Genomic DNA, 21,945 nt, shown 5'->3' with positions numbered 1-21,945 from the left:
GTGTAGTTTTACAGCCGACTGTGAGCTAGTTTAAAGTGCCGAGCTTGTATACCGAGACTAATAACCGCGCACACTGAATTGACTTTGACTGAGGCATTAGAGTCGTGACACGGCACACTCAGACACGTACATTTGCATGTTATTTAAAATTAAACTATTCAGATGGAGCTCTGTGGCGCGGCAGAAACATGAAGTGTTCTGAATTGTGACTGGGCGCCATGGACAGCCGTCGACTTGAAGCTGTGTGTGTACCCTGATAGAAACCTATGTTTAGAATTCCAAAATGCCTAGCGCTGCGTGGCGCGACGGTGCTTCTGGTGTGCGACCTGCAGTGGGTTCGGTTTTTTGTTTCCAATTGAGAAACGCGGATGTGAGGCAACGCGCATGCACTTTGCAGCTGCACCTAGTTAACTTCACAGTGAGGTTCTGTGAATGCAAGAAATTCGAACAGCTGAAGTTTAATGTAGACGCAATAAAAAGTAAACATGTTTGCAAAACCACCTAAAGCTACAAACGATAATTTCAATTAGAGCGATAATGTGGGGAATATTGATCTTGTGTTGAGCCCTATGAGCCTTTTATCTAAAAATAGAGCAATTGTGTTCCTCCAGTAGTATCGCTTTGACTCACACTGAAAATGGCAGATGTGAATCAACAAACTGAGGATATGGTGACGCGCCTGTCAATCAATATTGGTGAGCGGAGGGCCGCAGTCCTCAGTCAAGTTGCTGTTGCTCTGAAAACCGCTCCAATTGGTCCACCGTTTTATATGTTGTTAAATTGAAAAAAAAGGACTGGGTGTGTTTATATCACGCCAATAGGAAGCTCTATACACTATGTCTACACACATGTCTGTATAAACAGAAAATCAGTCTACACCCCTCACAGATTATTATTTTAAATTAGTATTTTCTACAGAAAGCTTTATAATAATATATTTGTGCATATACATTAGATTATTCAGTACCAAAGCAACATTTGGAACTAATCTAACAACAAAAAAATGTAAGTCCAAACAAAAGTCTCAGTCCAAAAATTATTACACCCAAATTGATATGTTGAGGATAAATATCAAGTAAAATTTTAACAAACATGAAAAAAAAAATTGTTAAAATGTTGTAGTTTGTATGTTTCGTATGCAATAACTTATTTGAATTTAAATATAATATTGTTCTATTCTTTAAGATGTTTGGTATATATATATATATATATATATATATATATATATATATATATATACTATTAAGTGACTATAATTTGGTAATCAGTTTTAAAAGTTTAAGTTAATTAAAATGGCATCAAATTACAGCAGGTGAATGTTAACATTACTTTGATTAAGCTTGAACTTGACTTAGCCTGAGAGTTAACCTACCCCGGTCCAGGCTAATTTCCCTGCATATGTTCCCACAGTAACTGATCCTAAAGTATTGTACATTTGATTTATGAGACCAAATCCACCATTAATAAACCTGACTTACAAAAAATAAGCCTGGCTTTTTCTCTAAGCTTGGTTTATGCAACAGCTCCCTAAAAAATGGGGGAAACGCATGCCTTAAATTTTTCTTTTGGGGTCTGGTATTCGGTCACGTTCACTCACTCTACAAACACAAAAAAGTTATGGATTATCAAAAGAATATGTATTTATTAACAAGACACTCACTACAGACATACAGTAATTAATGGGAGATGACAATACACACTGGAATGGCAAAGAGATGTTAACAATACACACACAGGAATGACAAGGAAATGTTGACAATACACAAGCAGGAATGATGAAATGTTGTTGACAATACAATAACGGACGATAAACTATACTAAAGAAAGGGTATAAATAGACAGGACATGATTACACAAATTACTAAAATGGGTGACAGCAGGTGGAACTTATGATCATTTAACACAATGTCACAGCAATTTGTAACTGTTTAATTTAGCGGCTAATTCGTATGAATTCATACGATCTAATTCATACAATTTAGTATGATTTGCTCATCCCCCAATGACGGTTGGGGCTAGTGGTGGGGTTGGGGGCCACCCCTCCTTTTTAAAATTGTACAATATCGTACGACTGAACTTGTACGAATTCGACACTAAGTGAGATCAGGCTGGATCATTAGAAGCAGGAGGCTATTTGACCCAGGTGATGTGACAGCACGTCAACACATATTAAAAATGTAGATGCACTCAGATGAAATCATTATGAAAATAAAAATGTCTGCCAAGCACTTATTTAGCTGTGTTATGAATTTTATAGTGTTTCTTCAACCTTGACGACGATAGAGTAACCACTGTAGCCACTTTAACCACTCACACTGGGGTAAATTTGAAATGTATGAATAACAATGAAGAACAGGGGCCTTATGTACGAAGACTTGTGTTGAATTAATACTAAAACATTGCGTGCGCACAAAACTGTAAATGTGCGTACACAGTAAAAAATTCAGATGTATGAAACACCTCGTACGCCGAATCCCATGCATATTCTCTTTGTACACCCGAATTAACATGAAACTGAGCGCACTTGCACGAGTGCAAAACCCCTCCCTGCCTCCTCCCCGTATAAATATGCTAATGACTCTACCTTGGCAAAACCAAAGGAAAAAGCAATGGCAAAAGCAAGCAAGAAGAGAAACTTTGAACAGAATGTAAATTGGAGGTGCTCCTGAAAAACTGTGTTATTTAATGCAAGTTTGATGTTGAAATGAGCGATTTGAGTGATTTCCGCCCGTTTGATCGGCAGAGTTAACAAAGCTGAAGAGGGAGGACAGCAGCAGTGTGAGTAGTGTAGCGGCTAATGCTCATGGCAACCTGTTTTGACACTGTCATTCATGAACTCGGTTCCAATCCAGCATCTGATGTACTCCTACTTCTTTTTTCCCTGACTACATATCAGATTTTGCCTACTCTTCATCACGAGGAACACAAGTAGGAATCATTAATAAGCGTGTGTATTATGTTAAGCGCATTTACATTGGGCAAACCGTCGATCGCTGCAAGTTGCGCTTTAATGTTTGGCTGGTCAACTGCATGGTATGGAAACCTTATTTAACTGCTAGACATGCGGATAATCTCATCCCATACAGCTGCCATTGCACAGCTCAAAGACACTTTGTAGTGTGCAATTTAATCCAACTGCTTCTAGGATTCACCAATGCAAATAAAACAAACACACACAAGAAATGCACGTACACCAGATAGTATGGACCAACGTACATTCTCACGTTCATTTCATCGTTAGTAAATCCAAACATGAGCCTGAAACCTGGCGTATGATTCCTAAAAATTACCAGGTTTTATGGCATAAATCAATGTGGAATAAAATATTACACTAACAAACAATTATTTCAGTGTTTGGTTTGATCAAAATTAGCGCCAAAAGATAGAATTATTTTATGATATTTACAGCTTGCTCTTATTTTTGGTGTTATTTTACCATTCTGGGACACTTTTCTAGCATTTTTTTTTTTTTTTTGGCAAAACGTTAAAGTAAAAATGTCAACATAAAATGTTCAATATATAACGCAATTATTTTTTAAAAGATATATTAGTGCTATGTAGGTCTACAGTACATATTACTTTATTACATATATCTAAAAGTGGTACCAAAGACGATAACAGTAACATAATAACAGTTTTAAGTTAATAAGTTATGTAATAAATAAATAAGTTTTTTGGAAATCAAAATCTCTGCATATAATTTACAATATGAGCTTTTAGGTTAAAGTAATAATAATTTGCTTGTGACTCATGTATTTTTCTCCCCAGATTGATATTACAATTTAAAAATGGAGGTCTCTGCCAACACTAATACAGTGCACCAAATGCTGCAGATATTTCAACTGTTTTTTGCTCGAGAAATGAACAATCTCCCCAAGAATATTTTATTTGATGTTATTTTCTACGTAAAAAAAAATTATATATATATATATATATATATATATATATATATATATATATATATATATATATATATATATATATATATATATATATTATTATTATTATTATTATTATTATTACTCCAATTGGTATTTTTCACCATTTTTTTCTATGCATTGTTTAAAGCTTGATGACTTGTAAGATCTCATAAAATACACAAAAAAAGTGTGTTGTGATAAAATTACTCATAGTACTATATTGTATTGTATATGAAGAAATTTGTTGTATATGAAGATAATATACTTTGCCTCAACTCAATACAAAACAGTGATAAATGCTTAATGATTATAAAAAATAAAATAAATGTCTGAAAATATTGAAGTAACTGAACAATATATATTTAGAAACACAATGAATAAAAGGCAACATAATTATGCATGAAATGAAAATTTTGTATGTTTATTACTTCATATAATAATGTATTCAATCATACCGTAATATTTTATTTTAGAAAAACAGTTTGTTACAGTTTAGAAGCAATTGAAATCAAGTTGATCTTTTAAACAGCAAGTGGCACTGCGAAGCTCTGGAAATGCAAGTCTAGCCATCTGAGTGAGCAGGTCTGAGCATGTGGTTGTCTCCGGGCCTGCAGCTTCATAATGTTGGTGAATGATGCAGTTAAGAAAACGGAAGTAACAATCTTTAATGTTTCTGTTGACCAGGGCTTAAAAACAAAGAAAAAAAAATCCAATCTGTTCACTCTGAGCAGAACTTATTTTTTTTAGTTCTGTTCTTGCGTTCCTTATTAAACAAAATTTTCTGAAAACGGTTTTCTAGAAAAAACAAAAAACAAAAAAAAAAAGGTCAAGAATGTCATTTTATTACAAAGTATTGCAGGGCTCTAGAGTGACCTGATTTCTTAATGGTGCAACTAAAAATTCTATTTGAGGGGTAAAATTTAATGAATTTTCGATAAGTATCATTAAAGAAATATTTACAATATGAACTTGCTTTTGGTTATATCTATACTGGCTTTGCGCACTTAAGAGCGCTCTTGCTCACCAGCAGCAGTTGATTGACACCAGCTGGGTGCTGGTGTAAGGGTGCTAAACAGCCCCACTTTTTGGTATCCAGCAGCAAGTGTTGTTCCTTCTTTAAAGTGTCTTTTATTTTTTAAATCTCTCAAATTAGGCTAAAATAATCTCCCTTTGAGATACTAGTTCAATTATGTGCTGTAGGATATTGATCAACACCCCCAGTATACATATTACACCCTGCAGGTCTACAGTTCTGATGTGTTATGAATTACTTGTTTTAAATGACAGTGAGACATGCAATATTTACTTTTTATTGTAAAAAAAATATATATATATATATATAATCCAGTACAAAGTAAAATAATATTTATTAATGGCCTATTGGCAGCGTATAGCCATTAAGCTTAAATAGCCTAATTTTATTTTATTTTTTTTTATATTAAAACAAATTACTAGACACCATTTGATTTTATTTTGTTTCCATATATTTTTCTCAAACGAAAAATGCAATGAGTTGTATTTTGGTTTTAATTTTATTAGAAATTTAATAGCCCTTTAGGCAAAGCTACTTCTACATAACATTGGCTCTACTTGCGTTTTTACAGATATTTTACAGATCAGTGGTGCTTGCAGCCGTAGGCCTAAGGCTGTACGTACTATCTACCATGAGAGGGCGGGAATTAATGCAGCTTTTTCATTTATTTAGTCATGACATCATTTAAATTGATTATTGAACAGTATACTTCAACTTCAGCGGACATTCGTGCCGCGTTAACCAATCAGAAGCTTGCTCTTGTGGGGGCGTGATTGTGACGTAGAACCTGTTGATGGTCTCCCGGGGGAAATCCTTCAGGCGACAACAAGTCATCAAACTGGGCTGGGCTCAGTCAGAAGCACCGTTGAAACCCTCCATGATCCAGGTTCAGTTTCTGGAGGAGTTTATGAGCTCACAGAGCTGGATGCACCTCTGAAAGCATGTAGTGGACTCAGACACAACCCCAAACGTATCGACACTGTTTTTCAGCCTTCATAAAGCACATAAACACTGTTAGTTTCTTCATAAAATCCATGTTAGCATTTTAGCAACGAAGCTACAGTCACCGGGCAGACAGAAGCCCTGCCCATCACGCATATCCGCGTCTGTTCTGAAGTGAATTTGACACTCGAATGAAGCGTGGTTTGACGCGCGTATGAAGCGAATAAACTCAAATGTTCACGCGGCTATTTACGCACGAATATCGCGATTTATCTGCGCGTTCCGCGTCTGGTGTGAACACAGCATAACAGCGAGAGCGAGATGAAACCTCAGTATGTGGCTGCACAGTTTATTTACACAGTTTCTGCAAATTTTGACTATAGGCTCATCTAAATTGGTTTTTCATTTGATTGAAAGCCGAAATATTGCCAGACAGGCAAAATATCTTTTGAGAGCATCTTCTCCGCGATATATATATATATATATATATATATATATATATATATATATATATATATATATATATATATATATATATATATATATATGCTATTAAATGACTATAAAGTTTTAATAATTATTAAGGCGTTAAGTGAATTTAAATGGCATCAAATTATGGCAGGTGAATGTTAACATTACTTTGATTAGGTCTGAACTCAAGACTTAGGGTCCGTTTTTCGTACGTGGATTACTCAGTTAGCTGAATTTGTATAGTGACGATTTGATACGATCCAGGATCGTTTCGTTCTTTAAAGCTGATCTGAAAGTTGTTGTCATAGCAACAGTTCTGCTAGGTCTAAACTGATCGGGAGCAGGTTCAATTCATATAAACAGGATAAGATCAGCTCAGTTCAAGCAAAGATAATACAGAAAGTATGTTCTGAATTCTGATATTCTCTTACAGTAGTAGTTAAATACACTTGGGAAAATGGTAACTATTTTTCAACTATATAAAGTTATAGTTCTTAATAACATAAATAAGGTTATACATATTAATAAAACTTATGCAATCTACACCCTCGAAATGAAAGTACAAAGACTGCCACCTGGTGGTGCAAAGAGAAAACTTATTGATATGAACGTTTTAGATCGCTTTAGTACAAATTGTGTATAATAGAAATGCACAATATGTGACTTTTTTTTTTAAAGCAATAATACATTTATGCAGTCATAAACATATTTTGATAGTTAATATGTCAGTGATTTGATGCTTCACAAAAGTTGCAGACGCCTTTACCAATATGAAAATGCTTTTGTAAACAACCAGTTATTCTTTACACCGATCGATTAAAAAACAGCTACTGTAATAAAGAAAATCTTTTCTAAATGTAGAACTAAATACATTGATTTGCATTGAAATACATGATGAATACTCTTGACACATGAAAGTGTAAAGCCTGCAGCTCACAACAAATGTGGAAGGTTATTGCGTGTCATATTTAACAAACCGTTTACTGCTAATTTGATGTAATTTAGCTCACATGGATAATTGAATATTAATCAGATGATGTCATTACGCTGCTGTGCCGTCAGCCAATCGCTGCATTGCTTATCATGATTTCGAGGATCGATAGATCTGTCCTTCACAACACACACAGCGATCTCAGATCAGTTTATCCAGACATTCTAATCTGATTCACGAACTTGTTTGAAGAACCAAATTAGCGAGAGATCAGTTATCAAGATTAAAAGATCCAGGATCTGCCAAATCATCTTAGATCATTTAAGCGAAGTACGAAGAACAGACCCCTGGGGTCCATTCTTCGTACCTGGATTACTCAGTTAGCTGGATTTAGTTATTGACGATCCTACGCTATCACTCTCGTAGGAGAATTTTGCTTTCACAATCCAAAATAAATAAAGTTATCCAACATGTGCGTCCGATAGCTTCACCTCTTTCGCAACATGAGCAAACCTGCGGTCATTGAGTGCATGAAGTGTCCATCATTACACACTTCATTTTACCGGCTGAATGAGTGCATCATCCAGGTAATTAAAATGCACTTGTAATGAAGTTTATGGCCCTTTGGCCGCCGGGAAGAAGGAGGCGAAGAACCGACGCAGTTTTAAAATGATTTATTAATAACAGTGACGGCAGCTCCTCATGGAGACTGCCGTCTAAACCAAAACAAACGTACGACAGCTCCTCACGGAGACTGCCGTCAAACTGAAAGCAAAAGTAAAATGCCCGGGCCCGGTCCTCTGTTGGCTTCCTTTGCCATCGCTCCTCCTTTTATCGTCCAGAGCTCCTTCCGTGGTGTATCCACTTACGCGGTGGCCTCACTCCGTTCCCACGGCTCTCGGCCACGCCCCCTCGCCACATACCCCCATCTCCCATCACAGGCCGGGGGCACCCCGTGGCTGTGCATACTCCGGGGAGGGGGGGTTTGGCGCCACAGCACCCGCGAGACCTATATGAGACGGCCGAGAGAAAAGGAGATGGAAAAAAAAGAGGAGGAAAGACAGAGTAGACCAAAAGGGGAGAAAATTGGGGTTCGGTTCTCCAGACACGCTGCCACTCGGTCCTCCACCAGCTGAGAGATGCGACGACATGCTGGGAGCCCTGTGGAGGAATCTATCCACCCGTCTGTCTTCTGGTGTCCGGCGGCGGTTCTCCTGGCTGGCTGGCGGCATCTCTGGTCTCCTGCTCCGCTCCCGCTTCGGTGGACGGATGCAGGCTCTGGCATCATGGCGGATCGCGGCGACGCCCCCGGGTTCTGTGGGATGGCTCCCTTCAGCACTTTCCCCTCCGGTGATGAGCCCCGCGTCCCCTGCTCCTCCCCATGCTGTGAGACGGCAGCAGGCAGATACTTTCCTCGCCAGCCTCAGGCCGCCCCGGCACTCTGGGCAGACGAACGGGTTTCTCCCCCACTCGGGTTAACTCCCGAACACTCGCCCCCTCTCTCAGCGGCGAGGGCATCTGGACAACGCGTCCCTCCTTCTCCCGGGCTTCGGCACCACTGTAATGAAATTTACGGCCCTTTGGCGGCCGGGAAGAAGGAGGCGGAGAACCGGCGGAGTTTTAAAATGAATTATTAATAACAGGGACGGCAGCTCCTCACGGAGGCTGCCGTCTAAACCAAAACAAACGGACGGCAGCTAGAGAGACACATAGGAAGAGTGGAAGAAAAACACAAGCACACAACATAAGCACTCTCAATGGGCAGTAAACACACAATAAATAAACAATAATAATAATAAGTACATCTAAGAGATGTAACAGAGTGAAATGTTTACACTGTCAAGCCCTGACAATTATTAAATTAAACAAAATCTATTATGAGCTTAATCACATGGGTAGCAGTGTGATATGGTTGCATATCGGCACTCTAGGGAGGTCTGCGTTCGCTAAGTGCCTTATGGACCATTTGCACTGAGTGGTATGGTAAGGTTCAGTACGCTTTTATGGCCGCTTATACTGTCAAAGCGTACATAAAAGCAAAATGCTCGCAGGAGCAGGAGAATGAAAGCAAAGAAAGCGCCATTTTTTAAATACACAACCAAGACATTACACCATTATAATATAGTGTTTACATATATTAATGAGCCATGGTCGACCCAGGCTCAAACAAACCTTTTTGTCATCTTGATGAACAGCTATAAAGCCAAGAAGAACAGAATTACACTTTGCCCTGTAGTTTTTCACAAGGCCATCTAAAGCGCGAGCAGTTTCACTTTCTCACGATCGCTCGTCAGGCGTCTATATTTGAAATGACAAACTTTTTGAGCTTTGATATTGATAACCTGCTTGTGATTGTTGAAGCGCTCTGAAATTCAAGCCTTTCAGATGCAGACAAACACGAGAGTGAAGCTTTAAAAAACTAAGAAGAAGCTGTAAAAAAACAGCAGCAAATGTTGCATCAAAAACCTAAAACATGAGCAAACTGTCATGTTTAACTATTATCATCACCTTCTGGACTATTATGAACTCAGAATGACAGAATTACTTTCTAACAGAGGTTACACACGCTGCTAAAGATTACAGACACAGATGAGAGGTCTTCTCGGACTGTGGGCTATATTTTGTGTTGTTTTTGAACTCAAATAAGCACTAAATGTCTGCTGTGTGTAGTTTTTTCTGTAATTGGTAACATATCATAGACTGTAAAAGGTGGTATGTGTTCATATATGTTATTTATTTCATATATTTGCAGACGTTACAGTAGGCTATTTATAGGTCATTGATCTGCAGTTTTAAACAAATCATGTTCATAGAAAAGTTAGTAATAAACATTTATACACAGTATGTATGTGTATAAAGCATATGTTTTGTTAGAAGAGCTTCTTATATGACATGTGAACGACCTGTGAAGCTTTTCTGTGACATTTCCTTGAGTAAAAATGACATCTTCTGAAACTTTCTGTCATACACCACACCTACCAAAAGGGTTCCCTTTTGGCAGTGGAAACTCAAGCTTGATAAAGGTGACCAGTATGGAAATGGGCTATTAGGGTCCCAACAGTGACAATATACAGCCATATCGCATTGCTACAAGTGTGTTGCATTCATACAATAGTTTGACAGCATCATCTTGTGCATAAAAAAGAAAAACAAACAGGGAGAGTCTCAAACCCTTTTGTATGAGGAACTACTTTCTTCCACCATTTATTCACATCTGCAGCTGACATCAGAACAGCAGAAGCCGTTACTAATTCACCAACGTCAATTTAGAGCTAGTGTTTGAAGCACTCTCCAGCGTAATGGTAAATAAGGTGATTTTGCTGTCATTTTAAGATTATAAGGCTGAACGGCATGAAATGTCATCAGTCTACAGAGATTTCCCAATATTAGTAGGTTGCAATCAGGAGATCACAATAATTAACCCTGAAAAAGCAAAAGCAGACACTACTAGATCACTGTTGTGTTTGCGCTAAGAACATGCGGGCATTTTTTCTTTTTACTGAACTAGCCTGCTGTAACAGGAAAACAGGAAACTCATTAGAAACAAACAGAAGGCCAACCTACTTAGTGTCACTTGCCAGTTTTGTAAAGATTTATTCAGCTGTAAAATTACACCGAGTTTATCTCATCAAAGGACTTATTATGCAGTGTCTGTCGCCATCTTATGACAGAATGTCAACCCTCTTTGCTCTGCTCAGTATGACAGGCTGATGGATGCCGATACACTGAATCATATCATAATAACTGAATTATAAATATTTTAAAAAAGGCACTGTCCTTATAAATAAACTTTAGTTGCAATCTAGACAACTACATTCTCGACTAAAAAAGCCTCAACCATATGTTGTCCAACAGCTGCAATATTTGTCATACTCTAGTGAGTTTATTGATTTGCTGTGACTCCATGTGGGCGGAGTAATACACAAGGGTGAGGAGGCTCTACAAGTGCTGTTATTACGGGAATATAGCATGGCTATCAGCCAATCAGATTCGAGAACCAGACAGAAATTTTGTATATAATAAAATATGATAAGCAAATATGTTTATCTTTGTACATTTGTGAAATGAGATAATTAAATGGAAAATCACATGTTAATGCAGTTTGGGGGAAACTCCTGTTTCTTTTTAATCATGATTTATTTTTTATCATTATATTATTATTTGTAACAACTGCAGCAGCAGTAGCAGTATTATCAGAATCGGCCAAGAAATTTGCAGTCGACGGATTTTTAGTTTTGACAGTTTCTCTTTTGTCTTTCTGATTTCTTCAATGATGGTTTCTAAATCAGTAATGACTCTCCTCATTTTAACAATGAATTCTCCAGCTTTTGACTTCATTTCAGTCTCATCTATTAGGCCACGAATTAAGGTAGGTCTGTTCATGTCATCGAATGTCTTGTCATATTCAAGAAATGTAAGGAGGTCAAATAGAAGTCCAGTCCCTTCAAAAATTCCTGTAAGAGCTGTAGTCAGTCGCACAGTCTTCGACACTTCCGCAGCCACTTTACTAATGTCCCTTGCCGGTGCAATGCGAACTACTTCAATGCCAGAGAAACACAATTTACCCAATAAGCCAAAGTCATTCTCTGATTTAGCAAACTTTCTCGATATTTCCACAGTACAATGATTAAGGTTCTCTAGTACATCAGTTATTGGAGTTATGGTTAGCTCAAATTTCTTCAATTCTGCATCCATATTTTTTCTTATATTTTTTTGCTGCAGTATTTTTTTCACATTGAACACTGCACCTCTGACTGCACCAGCTGCAGCCACAGCTAGTGCTGCTACTGAGAGAGCAACAGATGCCCCCAGAGTAAATGGAGCTAAAGCAATTCCAGCAATCACAGTGGCTCCTACAGCTATTAATGCCATTGCTTCAAGTCTAAGGCCTTCAGTAGCGCTTCTGAAGTCTTCTTCAAACGTACTCATGATTCTGCGCAGTTTCTTTGTGGACCGCTCCAGTTCAGCAAAATCACGATTATAAAGAGAAAGAAATTTCTCCTTGAGATGAATAAATTCAGATCTAGAAGAAAACAAATAATAACAATAGTGTAAAAGTAATAATAATAAAATTGTAAAAAATAATAGTGTAAAAATATATTTGTTACTTAGTTAAACATACTTTATGAAACTAAATACATCTTGAGATGGTTTAGGTGAGTTTAATGTAAGTTGAAATGACTTGTACAGTTAATCTGATTCAAAACAATATTTGTGGCATGTTTATTCACAATTACCAGGATGTGCTTTTAAAAATACATTCATTTAAAATCTACTTTTTAAATAAATTGTGACATGGGTAGTAGCCCATATCGACTACAAAAGCAGATCATAAAAAATGATAACAAATATATGAAATAATCATTTACTAATAAGTAGATAAATGCCAATTTAGAAGTAATAAAAAAATGAATAAATAGATATGGAAGTGGGGATACAAAGGAAATAGTGAACTTAAATTTTGATTGCATAATAGTAAAGGTTGAAATTAGCAACTAAGATGATTAAATGCTGTAAAAAACATTTGAAAGTCATTTTATCTAGTTTAGTTCATGTTGATTTATTTAGTGAACTGGAACCTGAATGTTGTCGTAAAATGATATGATCAACAAATAATAACAATGTTTTGTTACTTTGTTATTAAAAAAAAGTACATATACAGAGAGTAAATGCATATGAACATCAACTTACTCCATTGTTGCTGGAGACTCTTTTGCTTTTGCTCAGATGGAAATTGAATGATGAACTTGTTGCTGTGATTAAGAAAAAAAAAAACACTAATGGATATATTATCTGTTTTTATATTTCACACAACATACATTATTGCAATCTGTGACAATTGTTAAATTAACCTGAACTGACGTACATGAACAATGATTATTTACTTAATGTAAACAAAATTTGTGATGATTTGATGTTTTTTAATGCAGAAAGTGCAAAAAAATTAAAGTTCTGCTATCATTTACTTGCCCTGGGCTTGTTCCAAACCATTTTTTTTTTTTTTATTCTGTTAAACACTTAAGAAAATATTTATTTTGAACAATGTTTGAAACCTGTAACCACTGACTTCTGGTGCATTTTCCTAATGTATTTAGAATTTATCAGTGATATTTATTTAAAACAATTATGTTGTCATCCAACTAAGAAAAATACTAATATGGCCAATAAATACATTTCATATTATGACTCGGTACTCGTTAAAGTGGCTGATCTCCTGAAGTGTTTATGAGTTTAAAAAGAGAGGAAGATGCAGAAGTGTTTTTGACCATCTTGCAAGTTCACTAAAACCTGGCTGGATATATTAGAGAAATTAATTATTTGTTTAACTTGAATATTTAATAATGTAACTTAAGAAATGAATTATATAATTTATAGGAGGACATTTTAACTCATCCATTAAATACAGTATGTCACCATTGTGTGTAGCACATGGGCATGTTCATGGTTTTGTGTTTGCCTCTTTCTCCTGTCTATTGTCTTGTTTCATCTATCTTGTTTTCCCATTATTAGTTTGTTCTGTTCACCAGTTTGTCTCTTGATTTGTTCTTGTTTATAGCTTCCTCATATCTGTTGTAATGTGCCAGTTCATCGTTATCCTGTCCTGATGATCTGGTCTTGCTTTCTCCTGTCCTTTTCTGCCAGCCCGTTAAAGTTTGTTTAGTTAATGTTTTCCCCCTCATGGTAGTTTTTGTTTTCTTTTTCTTTTATTTTTAATAATAATAAACCCATCTTTATTCATGCATTTGAGCCCTCTGTTTTCCCACACCTGAACTCTGACATTGTTGCCTGACTGAACCACCGATGCGCTCAATTTGTACACTTATTGGTGTACTTGTCTGTAAAGTAGGTGTGTTTTTTGGGTTAGTAGTATACAATATTAATATGATATAATAAATGTTATCCCACTTGCTTTCTTTGCATTGTCCAGCAAGCTTTTAAACACATTAGATGTCATTGTGTTCCCGCACTCAACAGAAAGGTCTGTGATTGGCTCCAACGGTCAGCATTGCTTTGGTATTATTTACAGATGAGTGTCACAGATACAGATAAACGGCCGCTGTTATAGTATATTGGCATAATAATGTGCGGTTATCACAGCTGAGCCATGATATATGCAGTGGAGAAAAATGTGTTGCAGAGTTACACGCTTGTGTGTGTGTGTGTGTGTGTGTTTGTCCATAAGTATCGCTGTAAAAGCCAAGAGACAAGCAGTTCAAAGGTCCACACACACACACACACACACACACACATAGCGAGAGAGAGAGGAGTAGAGATGGAGTTTACAGTTTTCATTTCGTCTCCATCGCAGTGAAATAGGGGCTTGTTGGTTCTGCTGTGACAGTTGTCTGCTTTTTAAATAATGTTAATTGGATCGCTTTAATTACTCACTCTCATCTCCCTCACCATAATAATAATTGAAATAATCGCAGCTTTTGCAACTCTTCAAATTGCAATTTCGATTTAAAATCGATTACTGCCGCAGTCACACTAGAGTTCGTTTTTGTGAACTTCTGCCGTACAGAGCTGTGAAAAGAGATGGGATTAAACAAAATGATTAGACATTTTAAAAAGTGAGTGATTAGTCTATATTTTTAATTCCTGTCCAAGGAGGTCATGTTTTGATCCTCGATTAATCTCACTCAGTCAAGTGATGCGATTTCGCAGGTGAGAGTTCACCAAGCTTAAAACTTGCAACATATTGAACGGCAAAACTTGTGGCACAAGCTTGCATTTCCGCTCTGATGCATTCGTGTGCATATGAATGGAAGTCTATAGGGAGAAAAGTCCAGTGTGACCGCAACTTAATCATGCAGTTCTTATTTTGGCTGCTATAAGTGATTGTGTTAATCACATTATTTGTATAGCATGAAAAGCCAAAAGAAAAAAAAACAATAGTAAAGCTGCGGTCACATTAGAGTTTGAGCATGCGATATTCTGTTGTGCCGCACTGCGAAAAGGGGCGGAATTAAACTTTAATTAAAAAGCTTACTAGACATTCAAAAAAGCGAGCGATTGCTCCATGTTTTAAATTTCTGTCCAGAGAGGATGTGTTTTGATCCTCAATTGTTCTTACGCAGTCAAGTGATGCAATTTTGCAGGTCAGAGTTCACCAAGCTTGAACTTTGCACCGCAGCAACCTGCGAAATTTGACGCACGACCCCGCGTTTCCGGTCTGACGCATTCGCGTGCGTATGAATGGAAGATATATATATATATATATATATTAATGTTAAAAAAGTAATATTGAATGATAAATGGTCTTAACGAACAGTGTTTATGACCACAAACAGCTTTGATATTTCCCTTTCATATTATAAAAATTAATTAAAATTATAAAATCAATTATTAAATAAAGAGTTTGTTAGTCAAGATTAATTTTGAAAATACTGTACATTTTCTGCTATATTTATTTATTTATTTATTTATTTATATTTTCTTTGTAAATTCTTTCCTTCTTAATAATTTAATGCTGCCCAATAAACCGATTGATCAACACACAATGTAATAATGCTCTGACATACTAAGATAAAAATAAATGCTATTATTGATGTCAATTGATGAGTCAAACAGCTCAGTGGAGACGTGTCAATAATATCTGAGACAATACCAGATTCTAACATTAATTGGCCATCAGCAACTGTGAGCGTCAAATGAAATTCTAATAATCTGCATTTTTCTACTTCAAATACTTTTTTTTTTTTTACTTCCATTAATTTTGTGCATTAATTGTCATGTTTAATTTTGTTTGTAGGATTGATAAGGGTTTTGCTTTTGGCAAAATCTTATAAATCTATCAGTGTTCAGTATTAAGCAGATACAGTGATACGACACACTATAATATCACATCAAAACAACAAACACATTACAATCAATATATTGTTGCTGCTTATTCAAGCTAATTATTTTAAATGAGCTGAAAAACAGTTCTTGAGATATTTAACGGACAGCTTAATTGTTTTTTTTTCAATCAACTTAAAATTGTAAACACCTTTAAGTTAACTTTAATTTGTGTTGAGATGAGATGAAGGGGTTGTGTAGAGCCCAGCATTTTACAGTGCAGACTAAAACAATGTAAATTTGAAATGTAGTAAATGTGTTTATTTATTGAGTCTGGTTTCAGTTTCACTTACTGCAAACTGTACATATGTAAGTTTCATTAGTACATTAGTACAGTTTCACTTACTGCAAACTGTTCAGATGTAAGTTTCATTTATACAGTTTCACTACCTGCAAACTGTTCAGATGTAAGTTTCATTAGTACATTAGTACAGTTTCACTACCTGCAAACTGTTCAGATGTAAGTTTCATTAGTACATTAGTACAGTTTCACTTACTGCAAACTGTTCAGATGTAAGTTTCATTAGTACATGAACCCACCTTTTAGTCTCGATCGAGCGTCTTGATAGTTTTAAGTCTTAATGAACGATGTGATGAAACTTGAAGTCCTACAAACCATACAATGCATGCACTGAAATAGAGAAACTATGAGTTTTACAGCAAATCAGCAGACATTACATCAAACTTAGCAGGAACAGAAACAGACGATTTGTTTCAGTTTTTAAGCATTTGCGGATCTCCAAATGAAAGACAACGAGCTCCAACCTATTTAAAGCAAGCTGACAACTCACTTTCAGTAACTCGATATATTCCTCCTCCTCATTCCATCCCTTTGTCCTTCTCCAGAGCGGGTTAGACAGGAATTGCTGTGAAAAAGATGTGTACATGACACACACTTAACCATTCACGCATATACCTAAATTTTAGATCACGTCTGCAAAACTACAAGCAGATTACACGCTTTAAACATTTAAAACTCTTCTCGGGAGATCCGTCAGTTTGTGGGTCTGTGTATTTTTTCTGTATGATATGAGTCATGTCGTGTGTGTGAGGGTGGGTGTGTCTGCCTTTAGCTCTGGCAGTGTACGCACAGAGCAGCTGACTTATTTGGTGTGCTCCTGCTGCTGCCTGTTTTGCTGGGTATATATTCAGTCAGTGGTTCACTGCTAGTTATCAGTATATTGTTGTTTCTCGTTCCTGTCTTTGTGTATGTTCAGTTTTTCGGTAACACTTTACAATAACAGTACATGAATTATGATGTATTAATATGTAAACTAAACATTAGTTTATTATGAAGTAATGATGAGTTAAAGTATGCACTAATTATGAATTGCCTTTAACTACAACGTAATTCACATGAGTTCATGTGTGAATGGCGGCTACCTTAATTCACACATGAACTCATGTGAATCATGTTTAAGTTAAACTTAGTTAATGATTAGTGCGCGCCTTAACTCATCAATAATTCATAATAAGTTTACAAAACAGTACATCATTATTCATGTACTGTTATTGTAAAGTGTTACCAGTTTTTCTCTCAAATCTGGACATTAACAAAAATGTTTCTGAACATTTTGCTATTTATTTATTTATTTATTTTTGTCTCTGGCTTACTTCCATGACAGTGTATTTTGCTCTTCAGTGGAGTTAAGGAGTTTGTCACACATTTATAGACACAATTAAAGGGAACACATTAGAGTTATTATGTTATTTTATTTTTTATTTAACTGTTTTTACTTTAGATTAAAATCTGCTAAATTAATAAATGTATAAACAATTAATGTTTATGTAGTGTTTATTCAGTCATTTTATCTTCGGCTTACTCTCTGTATTGATCTGGGGTCACCACAGTGCAATGAACCAACCTATCCAGCATATGTTTTACAAAACGGATGCCCTTCCAGCTGCAACCCAACACTGGGAAACACCACTACACTTGCATTCACACACATACACTCAGGCCAATTTAGCTTAATTAATTCACCTACACCACGTGTTTGGACTGTGAGGGAAAATGGTGCACCTGGAGGAAACCAACGCCAACACGGAGAGAACATGCAAACTCCACACAGAAACACCAACTGACCCAGCTGGGGCTCGAACCAGCGATCTTCTTAATGTGAGGTGATAGTGCTACCCACTGAGCTACCGCGACGCCCCGTATTGTTTATACAGTGTTAATTGCTAAACTAATTTGGATTTATGTTAAGTTAAATTATGTTTCATGTAATCAGGTTATTCATTAAGACCTAGGGCTCTATTTTGACGGTCCATGCGCAGAGCGCAAAACGCAGGACGCAAACACTTTCAGGGCGTGTCAGAACGCGTTTTTGCTCATTTAAGGACGGGAAATTTGCTTTGCGCCAAGGCGCATGGTCTAAAAGGGCTGAGTTTATTTTCTTAATGAGTTATAGGTGTGTTTTGAGAATAAACCAATCAGAGTCTCATCTCCCATTCCCTTTAAGAGTCAAGAGCCAAGAGCACATTCGCTATTTACAAGACGTAAAGTAAGTCTAAGTGGAAAAAATGAGCATTTCTCAAGCAAACAGTTCACAGTTGACAGTTTTTTAACAGAAAACAGTTAAACAGAGCATCTACTGCGTGAGAATGAGAGATAATGGATCTACTTTCACTTTCGCTCTTGGATAGGGAAACCTTTATGCACAGACATCAATTAGCCTATAAATAATTAATTGCGTTTGTTAAGCGCGAATATTCATTTCAAAACTGTTTCTAAATTCAGTTCTAATTTCCAGCAAACGAATAAATGAACAATAATAACAAAATGAGCTCAAAAACCGAGAGGGTGCTCGCTGCAGAGCCATTTGAGCAGAGCTGAGCTCCAGCGAGGGGGAGCATGAGCTCTCGTTCTGCCTCCTGTAAGCTGTTTTAATGCGTACACCAACCCCACCCCTAACCCTACCCCCAGTGACATCACTCGTAGAAGAAGTGCAAAAAAGGTGGAGCTGAAGCTGAAGCTCCCCCTCGCTGGAGCTCAGCTCGCCCAAATGGCTCTGCAGCGAGCACCACTTGCAAAAACCTGAGTTATATCCTAAAACACATGCTGTGCCCCATATGGTCTAAAACCTGACAGGTGGGCAAATCTAAGCTTGTTTTAATAAAACAAATATAAATATGGATATAATAAATAATACTGCTAATAATAATAACATTATACAAAAGCAAATAGTAATGAATGAACTGAAAAAGCCTCCCGAGATGAAGAAGACATAAAAGCAGTGATTTTTCATATTTATGTAGGCTAGAAAATAATATGTTTTGTAATATTTTAATCCTTTATATTTATATCCTATATCTATTCTTATTATATCCTACATATATCCTTAATATTTACATTTTTTTTTCATATGTAAAGATATTTGCCTATTGCTCTCTTGTGTGTATTAAGCAGTGTGTAAGCGAGGCGCAACTCTGCGCCGGAGTTTAGACCGGGTTAATTTTTGTCTAATAAAAAATCTATTATAGTTTCTCAAAATAGCAACGCGCCAGCGGTCCGCCTCAGAACGCTTCCTTTTTAGAGCAGAACGTCTATGTGTGCACAAATAAGCGCTAATGCATTTGCTGTTTCAACAGCGTAGCGCAACGCCTCAAAACCACTCTTGCGCCAAGCTGAAACTACCAAAAGACTATTGCGCCACGCCTTGCGCCACACTGCGCCGGGTGTATGATAGGGCCCCTAGTGTGTATAGAAAAGAGTGCATTGGTATCGTCACCTCCACATGCACAGCAACAAAAGTCATTTTTGACCCCATTGAGACATTTGTTTGAGACCCATTTGGAAAATGAATGTGAGGGTTTGGGTTGTTCGAAGGAGCATACAGAATACAGTCAATGTACTGTGTACAGTATAAACAGCATTATGTCTATGAGAAATCCCCATAAAACATGAAAATGTCTCTCTTTCAGCGTGTACTCACACTATGTACTAGGGATGCAACAATACAGTTAGCCCACGGTTCAGTACATACCTCGGTTTTTTAACACGGTTTTCGGGTTGGTTCAGTTCTCAGGGCTTGACTTATTTTTTTTATTCTATAGGGAACAGGAACAGTAAGAGGTTAAGGAGAAAAAAATAAAAACGATTTATTGCAATACTCGTTTTGTTTTACTTATAATCCAACAAAACTACATTAGTTCCTAGCAGTGCCGGCCCGTGGCATAGGCAATATAGGCAAATGCTAAGGGCGCTGTATTTCCAGGGGGCACCAGAAATGAGCGCGGTTAAGTTGGTTTTGTTTTTGATAGACCGGACACATTCACTGATAGACAGCAATAACTCAAAAACCTCTTACCCTAAAAAGATCTAAAGTGTGTTTCCTACACAAAGACACAGCTGGTTGTGTTTCACAGCTGTCTTTTTCTTTTTTTTGCTCGACATTACGACAACTGCTCTGTTTAAGCCCTCGCAATAAGCGTTTAGCCAGGAGAGCTCGTGTAGAACGGAGCTCTTTCTAAGGAACCATCGGAAGAGTGCTTCTTTTTTTTTTTTTTTTGCTTCGTCCTGCGTTTTTTATTTTAAACACAACAAATTTTCTCTTAAATGTGCACAAACAGTTACTAAAGTAGTCGAATGCTTCATTATAGATCTTTGCATTCTTACTTTAAGACCTCTGATATCGAACAAAACCCAATGAGAGATTCACTAGCTGCTCTTCACTAAATAACTATAGGAACTTTAATCAATAAGCAAATACAATCAAAAGTGAAGTAGATTTTATTGCTTTATTTAAATTCTGTATAGGCCATTTATTTTAATAGGTTAAACCTTTTATTTTATTGTCAATATTTTCTAATGTTTGCTGTGTATTCTATCATTTAAAGCTATTTGTTGTCCCATATTTTTAATATTCAACGTTGAAAGATATGGCATAACATTGCTAATCAATAAATAGCTATAGTGCTATCTGTTAGCTTTAACGTAAGCTGATGTTATGGAAGGGCATAGATGTTATGGAAAATAGTAATAGTAATGTAACTACCCCCATCATTACTTCCTCAAGCAAATGTGTAAATATTAGATCTATTCAGCAATAATGTTAATTGCAGTGGCATATTCATCTGACGTTTTCTCAGCTTGTAGTAGTCAGGAGTTAGGAGGTTTGCTGAAGGTGCAGCTGTTGTGCAGTGAGGGGTTTGCGTCTTTAATAATCCACGACAGCTTGCGTTCAGTGAACAGTAAGAATGATTAATAAATCCATATGAAATAGCCCAGCAAAAGTCTCGTCTCATCTTTAGTTTCGGGCTCAGGTGCGCTTTGTTTCACACTTCACGCTTTGGCACAACTCTTCCAACCGGGCCAGGACCAGCCAAGTGAACCGTGCCTGAGCCCAATTCAGAGTGCTTACACTTCTCAAGTGATCCAGGAAACGGGCCTGGGCACGGTTCGGATAGCGCAGTGTGAGTACGCCCTCATTTCACATTTGACATTTTAGGTGCTTTATTGACATGACAAATAACGGTACATTTGAATTGCCGAAGCAGTGCAGAGTTGCTGTCTACAAACAAGACAAAAAGGGCAGTATTGCAAACAAATATAAATATGAAATATAATACACAGAGAAAACACATATTTAAATTAAATAAATATAGATTAATAAAAATAAAAATAGATTAATGGTAATATATAAAAAAGAATAAAGGTAATGACAGTAGAATCAAAAGTAAGTCCACAAGTGAAAAGTTTCATTTCCATAACCCTCTCTCTCTTAATTCAATTCAATTCAATAATTGCTTTATTGGCATGACAAATGTTATAAACGTATTGCCAAAGCCGTTATAAAGTTTACATA

The 21,945-nt window shown here is 36.6% G+C and overlaps 1 protein-coding gene across 4 annotated transcripts in view; it reads right to left on the bottom strand.

Moving 5' to 3' along the window:
• si:ch211-285c6.2 overlaps positions 1-21,945 on the bottom strand; it is a 96,792-nt gene that overhangs the window by 50,116 nt on the left and 24,731 nt on the right. The window contains exons 1-4 of one of the 4 annotated variants that reach the window (XR_222694.6): positions 16,927-17,253; positions 16,676-16,766; positions 12,989-13,050; positions 12,033-12,320 (exon numbers count right to left, since the gene is read on the bottom strand). The exons of 1 other annotated variant lie outside the window; for it this stretch is intronic. The gene's annotated coding sequence lies outside the window, so the exon portion shown is untranslated. Of the gene's footprint in view, positions 1-12,032; positions 12,321-12,988; positions 13,051-16,675; positions 16,767-16,926; positions 17,254-21,945 lie in introns of those variants that run through there. 2 more of the 4 variants (XR_222693.6, XM_073907853.1) reach the window with 2 other exon arrangements.

This window comes from Danio rerio, chromosome 7 (genome assembly GCF_049306965.1).
Source record: "Danio rerio strain Tuebingen ecotype United States chromosome 7, GRCz12tu, whole genome shotgun sequence".
NCBI lineage: Eukaryota > Metazoa > Chordata > Actinopteri > Cypriniformes > Danionidae > Danio > Danio rerio.
This window is presented reverse-complemented; position numbering and strand designations above follow the sequence as displayed.